This window comes from Brassica rapa, chromosome A08 (assembly GCF_000309985.2).
Source record: "Brassica rapa cultivar Chiifu-401-42 chromosome A08, CAAS_Brap_v3.01, whole genome shotgun sequence".
NCBI lineage: Eukaryota > Viridiplantae > Streptophyta > Magnoliopsida > Brassicales > Brassicaceae > Brassica > Brassica rapa.
The window spans coordinates 6,584,444-6,599,339 of NC_024802.2; positions in this window are offsets into that span (position 1 = coordinate 6,584,444).

Sequence of the window (14,896 nt, forward strand, 5' to 3'; positions counted from 1 at the left end):
GTTTTCCAACAAGCAGCTACTTCTCCACCAAATAGCCAATCACTACCACAGTCAAGCTAAATGACTATAACCTAGCGCTGAGTGGGAGGCAACCCACTATTAGGTATTTTATTTTGGTTTTATTAGCTAGCATTTATTTACTTTCGTTCTATTTCTTTCAGATTCAGGAGACCCAAGTAGAAGGACCTGCATATCGACCGCCGACATCGCTCGACATAGACAACCACACAACGATCGATGCAACATTTTCTCATCGATCGATATCTAATCCGGTCAGATGTATCTTCCTTACTTGTTACATTTCGTACATCATGAACTATTCCATCATAACTCCGGCTGATTTACACTGGGACAGTGTAATTCAAGTCTGGGGGGAGATTTACAGATATAATTTATTTTATTCTTATATAAAAAGAATTTTAATAATTTATGCTTAGCTATTGAAAATAAGGACTATAATCTTATATTAATTTAAACTTGAATATCTAACCAATCTTTAGCACCATTTTAGATTTACTGATTGCAGATAGCACTATAAATGCTAAAGCAGATCAACCTATCAACTACACACTTGCCTTGACCGTATGAAGTAACCAAAGCTGATTTCCAACACTAAACCTGACATAACCGCTTGTCTTGGGGCTTGGTATACATGGGATCGAATTCTTCAGACAAGTTTTGAAGGTAACGCCTTATGTAGATTATTTATCACATTTTCTCTCTCTAAATTTCGACCCTATAATAGTTAGTGAGTTCATTGTTAAAAAAAAAATATATATATATATATATAATAATAATAAAAATAAAAATAAGATCTATTGTTTACTTAGGATGAGTCTGAACAGTACTTGGTGGCTAAAACCATTAAGGCTTGATTCATAAAGACTCCAATAAAAGAGTTCGAAACGGGACTTGGCGGTGGCAATCTTCAAAGCTCGCTTTCGCAAAGAACTCTTGGATATAGGTCAAAAAGAAGTGAACAGAGCTTGGTGGCAACCACCATTAAGTTTTGATTCATGGAAGCCTGTCCAATCTTGGTCACTGATCCTGCAATGGAAGTAGACTTTGACTCAAGAGAGAAAATTAGAGAGAGAGAAACTAGGAACTAACTTTTACCTGCAGCTCCAGATACTTGTCTGAAATCCTTGCATCTTATGATCGATACTCCCAAGGTAAAGCATTCACTTTATATTTATGTTAAGAAATTAAGTCAGTAGAGGGGATGTCAGATGTGAATTAATGAGTTGTGTTATGTTAGAAATGGTTGCTAAGCATTCACTTTATATTTATGCTTCTGTGATTAGGACTTTTAGATATGGTTGCAAAATTGTTGAGGAAAAGATTTCTATGGTTTAAAATCTTAAGTCCCTAATATTTTCAAACCTCTTTCAGAGAGACTGCATGTATGTTTTGCTTGAGGACAAGCAAAAGGGTAAGTCTGGGGGAGTTGATATACCTTGGATTTGACCCGTTTTCATCCATGGTATATAGGTGTTTTACTATATATATATATCTATGTTTTCTACTCTTCTATGTATGTTTTCAGGTTCAGGTGCATTTCGGAGTAAAGCTATGACTTTGGGGCATTTTGGAGCCTAAAGGACATTTCACCCGAGCTGACCATGTAGAGGTCGACGAGAGGAAGAACAATCGATCGATGCGCATCCAGTGCTATCGATCGACACTAGGAGATCCGCGACAGATGAACATTAATATCGATCGATGTACACAAGTACCATCGATCGATGTCGAGACATTGGACACGCAACATTTTGGATCCAGCGGACATAAAACCCAAGGCCAAGCCAAATTACGAAAATGCCCTGACGAGTTTTTAACCTAGTAGATTATATATAGCCTAAGTGTTTTTGACGGCAGGAGAGCTTTTTGGTTACAGTTTTACTTTGAGAGAGAAGAGAGAGTTTTGGAGAGAAGATCACTTGTGATTGGAACTCCTTGTTTACATTTCTTTTCATCTATACTATGAATTCTCATTTCTTCATTGTTATGAATTGCTTGGCTATGTCTGAGTAGTTCAATTATTAGATCCAGGGTTCATATAGGTTTGTGGGATTAGCCCCAAACTATAGATCTGCCTTGTTGTGATATTCATGATAGATTTGTATTCATTGCTTGTTTTAGCCTTGCTAACTAGAACTTGATCATAGGATTGCAAACTCAAGAACCCTTGTTATCCCATCCTGACATCTATCTATCATATTTGGACTGCTAGAGAGGGCTAACCGCCAATTTAGTATCTTAATAGGGCATATCATACTCGCGCATAGGCCTGGCTAGAACCCGTCGATCGATGTCCTCAACTGACTATCGGTCGACGTAGGCAAAGGTGTATCGATCGATGTCCCAATAGGACCATCGATCGACACTCTTTCGTTGTGAACATACTAACCGTTGAGACACGAGATCTAGCCTGTTAACCAGTGAAACATGCGACAACTGATCACTGAGTTAAGCGATTGAGCTTTAACATATCATGCATGCAACAAATAGGCATCTATAGGTATTATAATCTCCAACACCTGAATAGTGGCCCTGCATCTAATATCATGTCCAACCAAGTTACATTTACTGTTTACTTCGCTTGTTACTATTGCTATTTCATTTAAACATTTACAACTCTTAGAATTAATAAACACTAGATTTAATTGTTCCCTAGCTCCTTGTGGATTCGATCCCTAAGTACTACATCTGAACCTCTTTTGATGAGAGTAACACTCCTTAGGGTAATTTGAGTGGTATCAAGTACCAAGTGTTGGAGTGTCATTAGTGTCAGCACTGAGAATTGAAAACCTTTTGGAGAAGGGTGAAAAAGTATACTTAGTGACTTTAGTTGTTGGACCAGTAGAAGACGAGAAAGAGCAGAACATGGAAGAAATATCAGTAGTCAGAGAATATGAGGACGTGTTTAAGGCATTAGAGGGATTGCCGCCGTCTAGGAGTAACCCCTTTAGTATAACCTTAGAACCCGGATACACTGCAATAACAAAGGCACCATACCGAATTGTCGCTAGAGTTGGAGAAGTAGCCTATAGACTAGAACTTCCACCCGATATGATTATGCATCCAGTAATTCATGTATCGATGCTGCATAAGCATATACCAGATCCGAATATGGTTGAGCCGCAGCGACCAGAGAACTTGCAACCTAACCTCACCTATCCTGAAGGTCCTTTGCGAATAGGCGAACATCGTTTCAACAAATAGAAGAATAGGGAAATTTTGCAAGTTCAAGTATTTTAGGAAAAGAAACAAAGAGTTGTCATAACATGGGAGGATGAAGATAAGTTCTGAGTTGATTACCCAGAACTCTTCTCAGATACCCCAGTCGTCTAGTAAAGGGTGTACACTTGTATTTTGAGAATTCGGGGACAAATTCTTTTGGGGGGGGGGGGGGGGGGGGGTAATAACCCTCACGAGCCAATAAATTTTTGGTCGAGAAAAATTCCGCTCGAGCAGTTTTTAGTTGGTTCGACCATGATTAATAAAAATAAAAATCGACCCGGTAGATTAATTTCTCGACGGGACTGTCTTGTGGTCGAAAGACCTTCACTTGATAGTTTGGCCGAGTCTTAAATATTTTGGTCGAATTTTTATTTAACTGGACGAGAATTTCCAAGAACAAGACGAGAGACAAAGACAAAAAATATTTGGTTAAAAATTATTTAAAATTATCAACCAACTGCCTAATTAATTTTGGACCAGACTCATGTCTTCCACCAGCCTGCTTGTTCAGTATTCAGTCACTTGACTTGCACCTGCCTGCTTACTTAGCTTCTTCAGTAAATGGCACATGCCAATCACAAGCTGCAGGTGTGCTTGCTTCCTCCTTTAATTATTTATGATTGGCTGGAAACTGCCTCATGGGAGGGAAATGACAATATGGTGTTGATGATGAAACAGGTTGCCAGCTGTCTGCTCTCAGCCAAGCTTGGTTTTGAGCTAAACCCTCATATGAAGTAACCTCAGGTTGTATTAAACTCTTCTCCAGCTGCTTCCCACGTTTTTAAGCCTACAGAAAAACCTAGAGAATTTCAGAGAGAAAGAGAGAAAGAGAGAAAGAAGAACAGAAAAATCAGTGAGAAAAATCAGGAAAATAAATCAAGAAAAAATTGGTGGTGATCTAATCTTCAACCCTAGCTCAGTTTGGTTCTTGAGAAAGATCAGAAGGTGAGATTTTTAAATAAAACCCTAGACCTAGTTGAGTTCAGATCATGATCAGACCTTGATCTTTCTCTTTGATCAGTCAGCTTACCTTGGAGAAGAGGATCAGCTGAGGCCATCTAGTCCTTTGGTTTGTCTTGGTAAGCTTTGGTCTCCTAGCCTCAGTTAGTATCTGATCAGAAGAGTTCATGGCTACCTTAGATCATGGTTGGATCAGTTGTATAAGTTATGATACAGTTCAGTTCTTGTTTAGTTTCGGTTTGATTTCATCTCTTAAAACAGTTTGCTAAGCTGTTATGGATTGATTGGACTTAAACCAAACTGAACTCAGTCTGATCTTGTCCTGAACTGTTGTTAATTGAATATAACTGAACTGATCTGATCTGGTATGAGAGGAACCGAGCTTGAACTGAATTGATTTAAGTAGTTTAGCCTGAACCGAACTGTCAAATTGTTGATGTTCTGAACCAAACCTTGCTATGTTTTGATCAGCTAAGGTGTGGAGTTTTGCTAGTCCCATCCTGTCCTTTCATCTTTGTTCAAGAGGAACTCAAGTCTTGTCCAAGCCAGTTTCAAGACTGTTCTTTAGGTGAGTCTAGACAGAAGATGAGATAGATCATGAATGAGTACATGATTGACTTTAAATTGTAGTATCTCAATAAGATAGTAAAGTTTTTGAATCCTTTAAGAAGTGTATGGTGTTTACTTAGTGTAAACACTTACACTTGAAGATTAATCAAAAGGTTAAAGTGAGGTTAATCATAATCATAGTACTTGTTTTCAAGTACTAATCTTAATTATGACATAATCATGGTTTTGATTATGGATTAATCTTGGTTTAATTAAGAATTAATCTTGGTTTAATTGAGAATTAATATGAGATTAATTAAGAAGTAATCATGATTAATTAAGTACTAATCTTGGATTACTTAAAGATTAATATGAGATTAATTATAGATTAATCTAGGATTAATTAAGAGCTAATTATGATTAATTATAGATTAATTTTGGAATAATTATGGAAGCAAAATCATGTGAAGTTTTGTTATATTCACTATCCCTAAAGCCCCCGCATTACCGTGACTTGGTCCTGCGAACGGAACAACGTCATGAAGACACGATGACGGAGTAGCTCCCTGGAGACCGTGTACTGCATGACGATGCAGTGTCGGATTGTTCATACCGGACATTCGACAATGATGGTGATGCTAACTCACTAGTCTCGGTTAGCCTTAGTGGTTTCTCGGGTCTAGTATATATATTGTATTATATGAGTATGGTAACGGGCGTGTGTTGTGGAAGTGATGTTTAAAATAAGAATTCACAATGATGATCGATATTAAAGTATAGTACTAGTACTTGCATGATCATGTATATACATTTGATAACTGTTTGGTTTATTATTGATTGTGTTGTGATTCTAGATTCACTGAGTAAATTAGTTGCTCATGACTCATTCTTGTGTGCAGGTAACCCTTAGGCAGGAGACACTTTACTTTTTGGACGGAAGGAACGGCCAACCAGCGGTAGTATTTTATTGTCCTTGCAACGTACCTTTTGATGTATATTTACTTAAAACATTGTTGGGCAATAGGCCATAGGATAAAACTATAACACTTTGTAAGATGTTTAAAGTAAATAAATAATATATAAAAGATGTTTATAAATCACGAGTTCTCATATGATATTAGTCCTTGTCCGGGACGAACTAACTATCGAATATTGCTTTATCGGGTTGAAAAGCCTAGAGTAATATCCGATAGGAGCGTCTGTGTTCTTTGGTTGTTGGTCTAAGGGGATCGGATTTATTTCGAGAACCTCAGGTCGACCATCAGGGAACATCGACCGTGTCATTTCTGGTTATCTATGATCAGGGGTGTCACAGCCCTATCCCCTTGTTGCTTCTGGTACTCATATGGATGTACCTGAAACACAAGAAAAAATTTTATCGGTTTTTTGAACAGTAGTAAAACCTAGACTAAATCTAACTAGACAAGATCTAATTGCGACCAAAGCTCCCCGGCAACGGCGCCAAATTTGATATCACTCAAATTACCCTAAGGAGTGATTTATACTCTCTCAAATAAGAGGTCGAGTTGTAGTACTTAGGGATCGAATTCACAGGGAGCTAGGGAACCAATTAAATCTAATCAGTTTGATTAAGTTAGGCTAAAATGTTTAAAGCAGTAAATAGAGATATGCAAAGCAGTAAACAGCAAACAAGTTGAACAAGACAATTATTTAGCTTGGCAAATAGTTGTGTTGATGGAATGATGGTTACTAGACTTAGAGTTTCATTCAGGTTATTAGAACTTTAAACTATAGATGCTAAGGATTGATTCTAGAACTCGATATCTAATGCAAAAGACAACCAGCTCTCGCTGTGAGTCTAATCTATTGACTAAGTTCATTAAGTGTTTCAGCTCTCGCATGTTAACACAGATCGAGCGTCGATCGATGCTATGGTATAAGGGTCGATCAATGCTACCGATTGAGTGTCTATCGATGCTATGGGGTAAGCGTCGATCGACACTGCCTTAGGCAAACGTTATCGATCTGGTCTATTATGTTCAACTAGATTCCTAGACCAACTCTCGTATGCGCCTAGGTATCTAATCCAGCAGGATTCGGGTTCCGTTAATTGATTGCACTCTCGTGCTTGTCAATTGTCCTATGATTATAGGTTCAAGCAATTAGTCACACTCTCGTGGCTTTCCAACTACTCTAGATCCTAGTATATTACAAGCTATCCTGATGTAGAGATCTTTAGATATCCTAACAATCATATAATTCAGAAATTCATTCAAAACCCTAGAAATTCCTAAACCTAGCAGGTGGATCTACTCATGCATGATGTTTGTCACAGAAATCATTGATGAATATATGAATAACATAAAATATAAATAAAACCAAAACAATGGAGTTCCAAGAGGACTCTGAAGGAATTCCTCCCTTCTCTCCTAACCTAGAACTATGAATTAAAGAAAGCTTAGCCGTCAACAATGGCTTAGAAAACACATAAATAGGGTTTTAGGTCGTCCAATGGTATTTTGGTAATTTGTGATTGCTTCTGGGTTCAGTCGGTCATAAAATATGCTCGGCCCGCATTCTTGCATCCATATCGATCGATGTCAAGAGTTCTTCGATCGACATACTTTCTCTTCTCGACAGCTTTCTCTCTCGAGGCATTCCGACCACTCCTCAGCAAAACGGACATACCTTCTGCTACAGAATGCTGATTGACCTCAAACCAGTGGAATTGAAAAGATAACTCAAAGCTATATCTTGTGTCAAAATATGGGCTCAATCTAACGGTTGGAAGGTCTCCAGCCATAGCTAGACATCAGACGCGCCTGTGCACTTCTGCACCTCAACAGTTAGCCCTCCATCTCGTTAGAATCGTGGATCAGAACGAGATTCCAGCATGCTGTTTGGCGATTTAGGCAAAGATAGGTATATCGGACGAAGTTCACATTCTGAATTTCACGGAGGAAAGTCATCGATAAGATTTATGTTTATAAAAATCAAAATCCTAAGCTCATACTTCTATAAGTAGTGAGCTCCAATCATTCATTTCTTTCACACTTTCCTTCCTTCAAATCCTCTCTAACTTCTCTCCTAAACTTTAGATTTCAACATGTCTTCTTCCCAAGGTGACAAGAGAAGTTCCGACGTTGAAATGGGCGAAGCCACCTCCCAAGCTCCGGTTCCGGCCATCTTTCCTTCCGAGAGAAATTAGCTGGTCGCAAAGCCGAAAAGGAGCCAGTTCGAGCTGGTACCGAGTTCCCATCCTCTTCTGCTCTGGCCGTTGCTCCGGATCATGGAGCTGAGGTTCAGGTTCCGCAGAACGCATGAACTCTCGTTGACACGAGCGTTCCGTGTGTTCCGGATGCTTTGGTACATCCTGTCGGGTCGTCTACGACTCTGATTCTCATCGAGGGCAAAGAGAGGACCGCCGAGTCTATGCCTCCTCCGGCTAGGAAAGAGATTGTCCTAGCGTTGCGTGCTCCCAGTGCTACTCCGGTCGCTCAGCCTAAGGGCCGGAAGAGGAAGTTTACCAAGGGCGGTACGGGGAATCTTCGCAACAAGGAGGCTCAAGTCTGGCGTCGGGGCTCCCCGGAAAGGTTTGTCGCTTGTTTTGGACTTTTACGATTGGCTCGTCGGATACTTTCATTTTTTAGCCTTGCTTTGTTTTGTATCTCTAACTGTTCTCTTGTTTCGCAGTTCGTGTCGCTGATCGACGGGATGATCAGCGAGTGCGGTTCTGAGGCCAGTCGTCTTGCAGGAGAGTTGACGGAGATGCAAGGTAGATCGTCTGAAACTTAAGCCATGCTGACAGCTGTCAAGGATTCTCATTCCGCAAAGGTGTCCAAGCTTGAGGTCGAGATCGGGGAGCTCGAGAGGGATCTCGGGAAGACGGCGAGTTCTCTGCTTAAGGAGAACAGGGCCAGGAAGGTCAAGTCTTCGGAGGTGCGTCGAATTCAGCGTCAGATCAAGAATGACGTAGGATCGACGAGCCACGGGATCGAAGAGGCCAAGGATGCTCTCCGTGCTGAGTTCCAGGTTCGTTTGGCGAACTTCTCTGCCTTTCTTGGCTCCCTCGAGTGCATCCGTAGCAGGGATTTGGCCTTGGTGACTATCGAGGGCGGGATGGCCGTAGTTTGGGCACTCCAGACTGAGACTCGTCCGTCCTTGGAGGCCTCAGAGACGAGGTTGTCTGATTGCAAGGGAGACTTGTTGGCCGTGGATGGAGATTTCGATCTCGTCCTAGCTGACCTGAAATCTGCGTACTTCCTTCCGACGTGTTCAGAAGACCCAGAGGGAAAAGATCCCGTGGTCGGAGAAAACAGAGATGACGCGGCTCCAAGCTTGGACGAGGTGATGGGTGAAGAGGAGGCTTGAGTTCAGAAGATGACTATGTTTTCGATCCCTTGTGAGAGATTGTTTTTTTGTTTGATGTTTTTGGCCTTAAATGGCTTCATTCCATGTTTCGGGACTGGCCGTTTGTGGCTTTGAATCCGTGCCGCTTTGCGGCTTTCTTTTTATGGAAGGATGATTAATTTTCATTTTCGTGAGTTAGCGCATGTTGTGGAAGAAAGATGATGAGTTGTTGTCTCATATCCTTCTACGATGTAGAATGCTTTGTTCACGATCTGTTTGGAGAGTTTTTCTGCGAGATCTAGATTTCGTGGGGTATCTGAAGATGTTGAATATAAGCATAGAGGCATGGTTTAGGATCTCGTATCTTTTTGATATCGTGCCTAGAGATGTTAGAGACCAGTGCGCTAGGTTTAGGGTAAGACCTAGGTTTACTTTTGGTTTTAAGATTTATGCGGGGACTAGTTGGCTATCGATCTATCTGTTGCGATTTTAACCTGGTTCGTATAGATTTAAAGTCCGCGATAGGTTCTCGGCTTATACGACTTGTCTGATACTAATCGAGCATCTCTCCAGAGACAAAGTCAACTGGAAGTGTTTGACAAAAATTTTGGATTTCTTTTATAGCGATATTATCCTTGTGTCGGATGTACGAGAGTCATCTTCGTGAGATGGCTATGTCTGTTTAGGACGTTTAAGAGTTTGATGTGATCAGCAACGAACTTGGTGGTAAATATTGCCGTTTGGGTCTTTGCGAAAAATATGTGTTTGGCTGAGACGTTTAACGTGTATATTCTTTTTCGTGACGAGAGTTTCGTTTTATCAGCCGGGAAGCAACTCTTAAGGCATTTTTTGAGACGTCTCGCAACGCCAATGGTCGATTTTCCCTAACGACTGGTTTGTTTTTAGGATTCGAAAATAATTGGCGGATGAAGATGATTTGCTTGGTTAAAAAGTTCCAGAAATATCGAGAAAGTGGTTGGAACTTTCGAAATTGAGAGTATACGAGTATACATACCCACTCCCCCCCCCTTTTTAGTGAGGGGGGACAGCTGAATTCGTCTTTCGACAAACTGCCTACGTACTCCTTGTGGAGATCAAGCTGTCTCGTAGTTCGGTAGTTGTGAGGTGGTTTGTTTAGTGATAATATTTTTTGAGATGCATTGTGTTCCAGGTTCTCGCAATTTTTACGCCTTGCGTGTTGGTATTTCGTAGGAACCTGGTCGAATGACTTTTTCGATCTTGTAGGGTCCTTCCCAGTTTGCTCCAAGTTTTCCCGCGTTTCACTCGGCGGTGTTTTGGAAGACCTTGCGAAGGACCAAATCCCCTTCGTTGAATCTGTGATTTCGTACGTTGGAATTATAATATTTTGCGGCTGCGTGTTGGTAGTATTGGATTCGAATGAGTGCTCAGTCCCGACGCTTGTTAACGAGGTCAAGATCATCTAAGAGCATGGCGTTATTAAGCTCATCTTGTTCGGGTAATAATCTCCTTCGAACACCGGGGAAATCGACTTCTGCAGGAATCATGCATTCCATACCGTATACAAGAGCGAAAGGCGTTTCTCCCGTTGCTCGCCTCGGGGTGGTGCAATGCGACCAGAGGACTCCCTTGACTTCGTCGGCCCACCTGCCTTTCTTAAGTCCGTCAAGAATGGTCTTATTGATTGTCTCGGCTTGTCCTTGCATTGCGGATACCTGGGAGTTGACTTGTTCCGTCGTATCTTCCATTTATCGCAGAATGCTTCAAATCGGGTGGACATGAACTGAGATCCGTTATCGGTTATGATCTCGTAAGGAACTCCATGCCTACAGATGAAGTTTCTCCATTCAAAATTTTTAACTTGAACATCTTTTATACTTGAGTATGAGTGTGCCTCTACCCATTTTGAGAAGAAGTAAGTAAGGACTAAGAGGAAACGCTTTTGCTTTGAATTGTGAAGAGGTCCGACGATGTCCATGGCCCAGCGCATATGACGACATGATGGAGGAAAGGACTTCTGCTGGTTTTCAGATGGTTGGAGCATGCCTTTGGCATTTTTCGCATTTTCGTGCGAATTACTCGCAATCTCCGATCATCGTTGGCAAGTAGTATCCATGGCGTTTGATTTTTACTGCAAGTGACCATCCACTGGAATGGTTTCTGCATGACCCAAAATGAACTTCCTCCATAACTTTTCTCGCCTTTTCTCCTTCCAGACACGTCATGAGTGTCCAGATAATCTCCATTTGTAAATTTTGCCGTCGACCGTTACGTAGAGCACGGCCTGCGTTCGGATTTTGCAGGCCGCCCATATTTTGGGAGGTAATTTTCCGTCGGTGATGTAGGCTCGAATCTTTTGCAGCCATGGGGTCGTAGCCGTAATCGGATTGCTCCTGTTCCGGCCGTATCGCAACTTCCTCTTCCTCGTCGTCTTGATCCTCAATGAGGTTGACGACGATTGGTGGTCCGATACTTGGATGTTCGATGAATTCGACCGGAATTACTCTTTTAAGACCTAGGTCGGAACTTGACGCCAGGGCCGTGAGAGCATCGGCCTGGACATTTTCGGAACGGGGAATTCGCGTAAGAGCGAAGCAGTCAAATTCTTGGGCTAGATTTTGGACCAGTTTGAGATACGCGTCCATTCTTTCGTCTCGTGCTTCATATTCTCCGCTTTATTGACTTGCAACTAGCTGGGAATCACAGTAGGCATGGATGTTGCGTATCTTCAAGCCGTGAGCTAAACGCAGCCCTGCGATGACCGCTTCGTACTCGGCCTCGTTGTTGGAGGCGTTAAATTCCAGCCTGAACGATTGTTCCAAGATCTCGCCGGTCGGAGATGTGAGGCGGATTCCGATGCCCGATCCTTGCTTGGATGAGGATCCGTCGACGTGAAGGAACCCGGTGGAATTTGGTTCCTCGTTGGTTACGGTTCCTGTCGGTAATTTGACTAAGAAGTCTGCGAGCACTTGTGACTTTGCACTCGTTCTTGGCCGGTACTCGATATCGTACTCGCTCAACTCGACTGCCCATTTGGCTAGTTGGCCTGACTGACTCGGGCAATGCAGAATTGTCCATAGGGGGAAGGTTGTGAGGATGACGATCGTGTGGGATTGGAAATACGGTCTTAGCGTTCGTGCCAATGTTACGACTGCGCATGCTAATTTTTCAATTAGCGGATACCTGGATTCAGCATCCAGCAAGGTTTTTCTTATATAGAAAATATGTTTCTGTTTGCCGCGCTCTTCCCTGTTCAGGACGCCGCTCACAGCCGTTGCCGATACTGCAATGTATAAGAACAAAGGTTCCCCTTCCACAGGTTTTGGGAGGACTGGAGGAGTAGCTAAGTATCGTTTCACCTGTTGGAAGGCGTTTTCGCATTCTTCCGACCATTCGAATTTCTTATTTCCCCGTAGGATATTGTAGAAAGGAAAACACTTGTTCATTGACCGAGAAATAAATCGGTTAAGTGCTGCGACTCTATAGGTCAACCTCGGGACTTCCCGCTTATTCTTGGGTGAAGCCATCTCGATCAGTGCGTTGATTTGTTTTGGATTAGCTTCGATACCGCGGTATGTCTCTAGGTAACCGAGGAACTCTCCCGATGCTACGGCGAATCTGCATTTTGCCGGGTTAAGCTTCATGTTATGGGAATTTAGTCGTGCGAAACATTCCTCGAGATGTTATATGTGATCTTTTGCCTGGAGGGATTTGACGAGCATATCGTCAATATAGACCTCCATCGTTTTACCGAGTTGTTCGGAGAACATACGGTTCACGAGTCGTTGGTAAGTTGTGCCGGCGTTTTTGAGGTCGAAGGGCATTACCTTGTAGCAATAAGTTCCACGATCACTAATGAACGCAGTTTTTTCGCGATCGTCGGGATTCATCATAATTTGATTGTAACCCGAGAAGGCATCCATGAAAGACAGAAGTTCGTTTCCCGCCGTTGCTTCGACCAGCCGATTGATGTGCGGTAGAGGGAAACTATCCTTTGGACAGGCTTTGTTAAGATCAGTAAAGTCCATGCAGACTCGCCACTTGCCGTTTTTCTTTTTGACTACTACAGGGTTGGCGAGCCAGTCTGGATATCTTACTTTTGTTATTGACCCGACTTTACATTTTTTTTTCAACCTCGTCGTTCACTGCGGATTGCCAAAAGAGTTCTGCTAAATCCTGACTTTGGGCGTTTTTGTCGGAGACCGTCTTCTTCACCTTTCTAGGAATGGTTTCGAGGTCTGGTCTTTTTCGTTTTTGTTCTGCGGCGAAACACACCAGCGATACTCTCGGATTTCCCCATATTACCTCGATTCCGGTAGGAGTTGGAAATTTGAGGCAAATGTGGTACATTGATGGGATTGCGCGCATGGAATTTAACCATGGCGTTCCCATGATAACGTTGTAAGATGCGGGACGGTCTACGAATAAAAACTCTGTGACTTTTATCACTGTCCCAGCTTTGACTGCGAGATTAATCGATCCGAAAGCTATGGTGGTTTCTCCCGAGAGTCCCAATAGTGGGCTAGGATTTTCCACGATTCCGGATGTATCGATTTCCATCTTTTCGAGAGTATCTTTGAAGATGATATCAATCGAACTTCCAGTGTCGATTAATACCCTACCGATATCGATGTCACGAATCGTTAGCTCGATGACAAGGAGATCGTTACGAGGTTTAGCCTGATCGACCGTTGCTCCCCCCTTGAACGAGATGACATTCTCGCATGTCGAGTCTTGCATATCGTTTCTGATCGTTGAGTGGTTTTTGCGGGTTAGATTGATCCGTACCCCCCTCCTTCTAGCGCCAAACTATGGGAACCAAAATTTTCACTGTCGATTTTCGTTTAAATTAGGAAAGTAGGACAACCCTAGTTTCCCAGAGGTCCCAGATATTTGCTAATACCACACGCTAAGCAATCAGAATACGAGATAACAACGATAAAGTTTAAGAAATCGTAAAAAGAGAGCAAAGAGAAGTCTTATTCCAAATTTGCGTATGAGCATTTACAACAAGGTATAAGCCTGGGCTCGAGAGCTGTCGGCGAGATTCTTAGTTCTAACAGCCCTAAGACGGCTAAACCTAATTGAGTCGCAGCTCGAAATAACAAAAACGAAAAGTTTCCTAATTGCTCTAAGTGCTAAGTTTTTTCTAAACAAAGTTCTCCCCGTGCCTGTCGCCTAGGACCCCTTATATACTCGCTCCTAGGTTGGTTTACGCATTCCCCTTCTGCCCTTAAGCCGTCATAGCTTAAAAATGGAGATATTCCATTTTTCCCGATTTTCGTAATTATCTTCCAAAACTTCGTATTTATCCGCGGAAAGTTGACATTTATCTTTCCTTGCAAACCAAGCATAGACCGTCGTTCGGTATACGGGCTTTTGGTTAAGAAATCGTAAGTGGGCTTCGAGTCAAGTCTTAGGTCTCTTTGGGTCTTCTGTTGACTCGAAACGTTTATTACGGCTTCTTTCGAAATCGTAAGTTGAATTTCCGCGGTTTTTATCGAAAAGTTCGATTGATGACTTCAAATGACGAGAAACATGAAATGGGTTTGCTACAGTCTGCGGGAGATAGCTTGGATTGAGGTCGGTCGCTATGTAGCGACCGAGCTTGGCTCGAGCTCGGTCGCTACATAGAGACTGAGCAATATGCGTGTTTGGTCGTTACGCAGCGACCTTATTCGGGTTTTTCTCCGATTTCGTGTTTTCTCCGCAAGACTATTCGTAAAAAAAAATCTTTTTCGAAAGAGTATTTGTCGTAGAAATATTCTTTCTTACTTCTTCGGACATTTGAATATTAACTTTGTCGCAACCGTTTTTGACCCCAACAATAAATCTCATAGGAGTTAAGATGAAA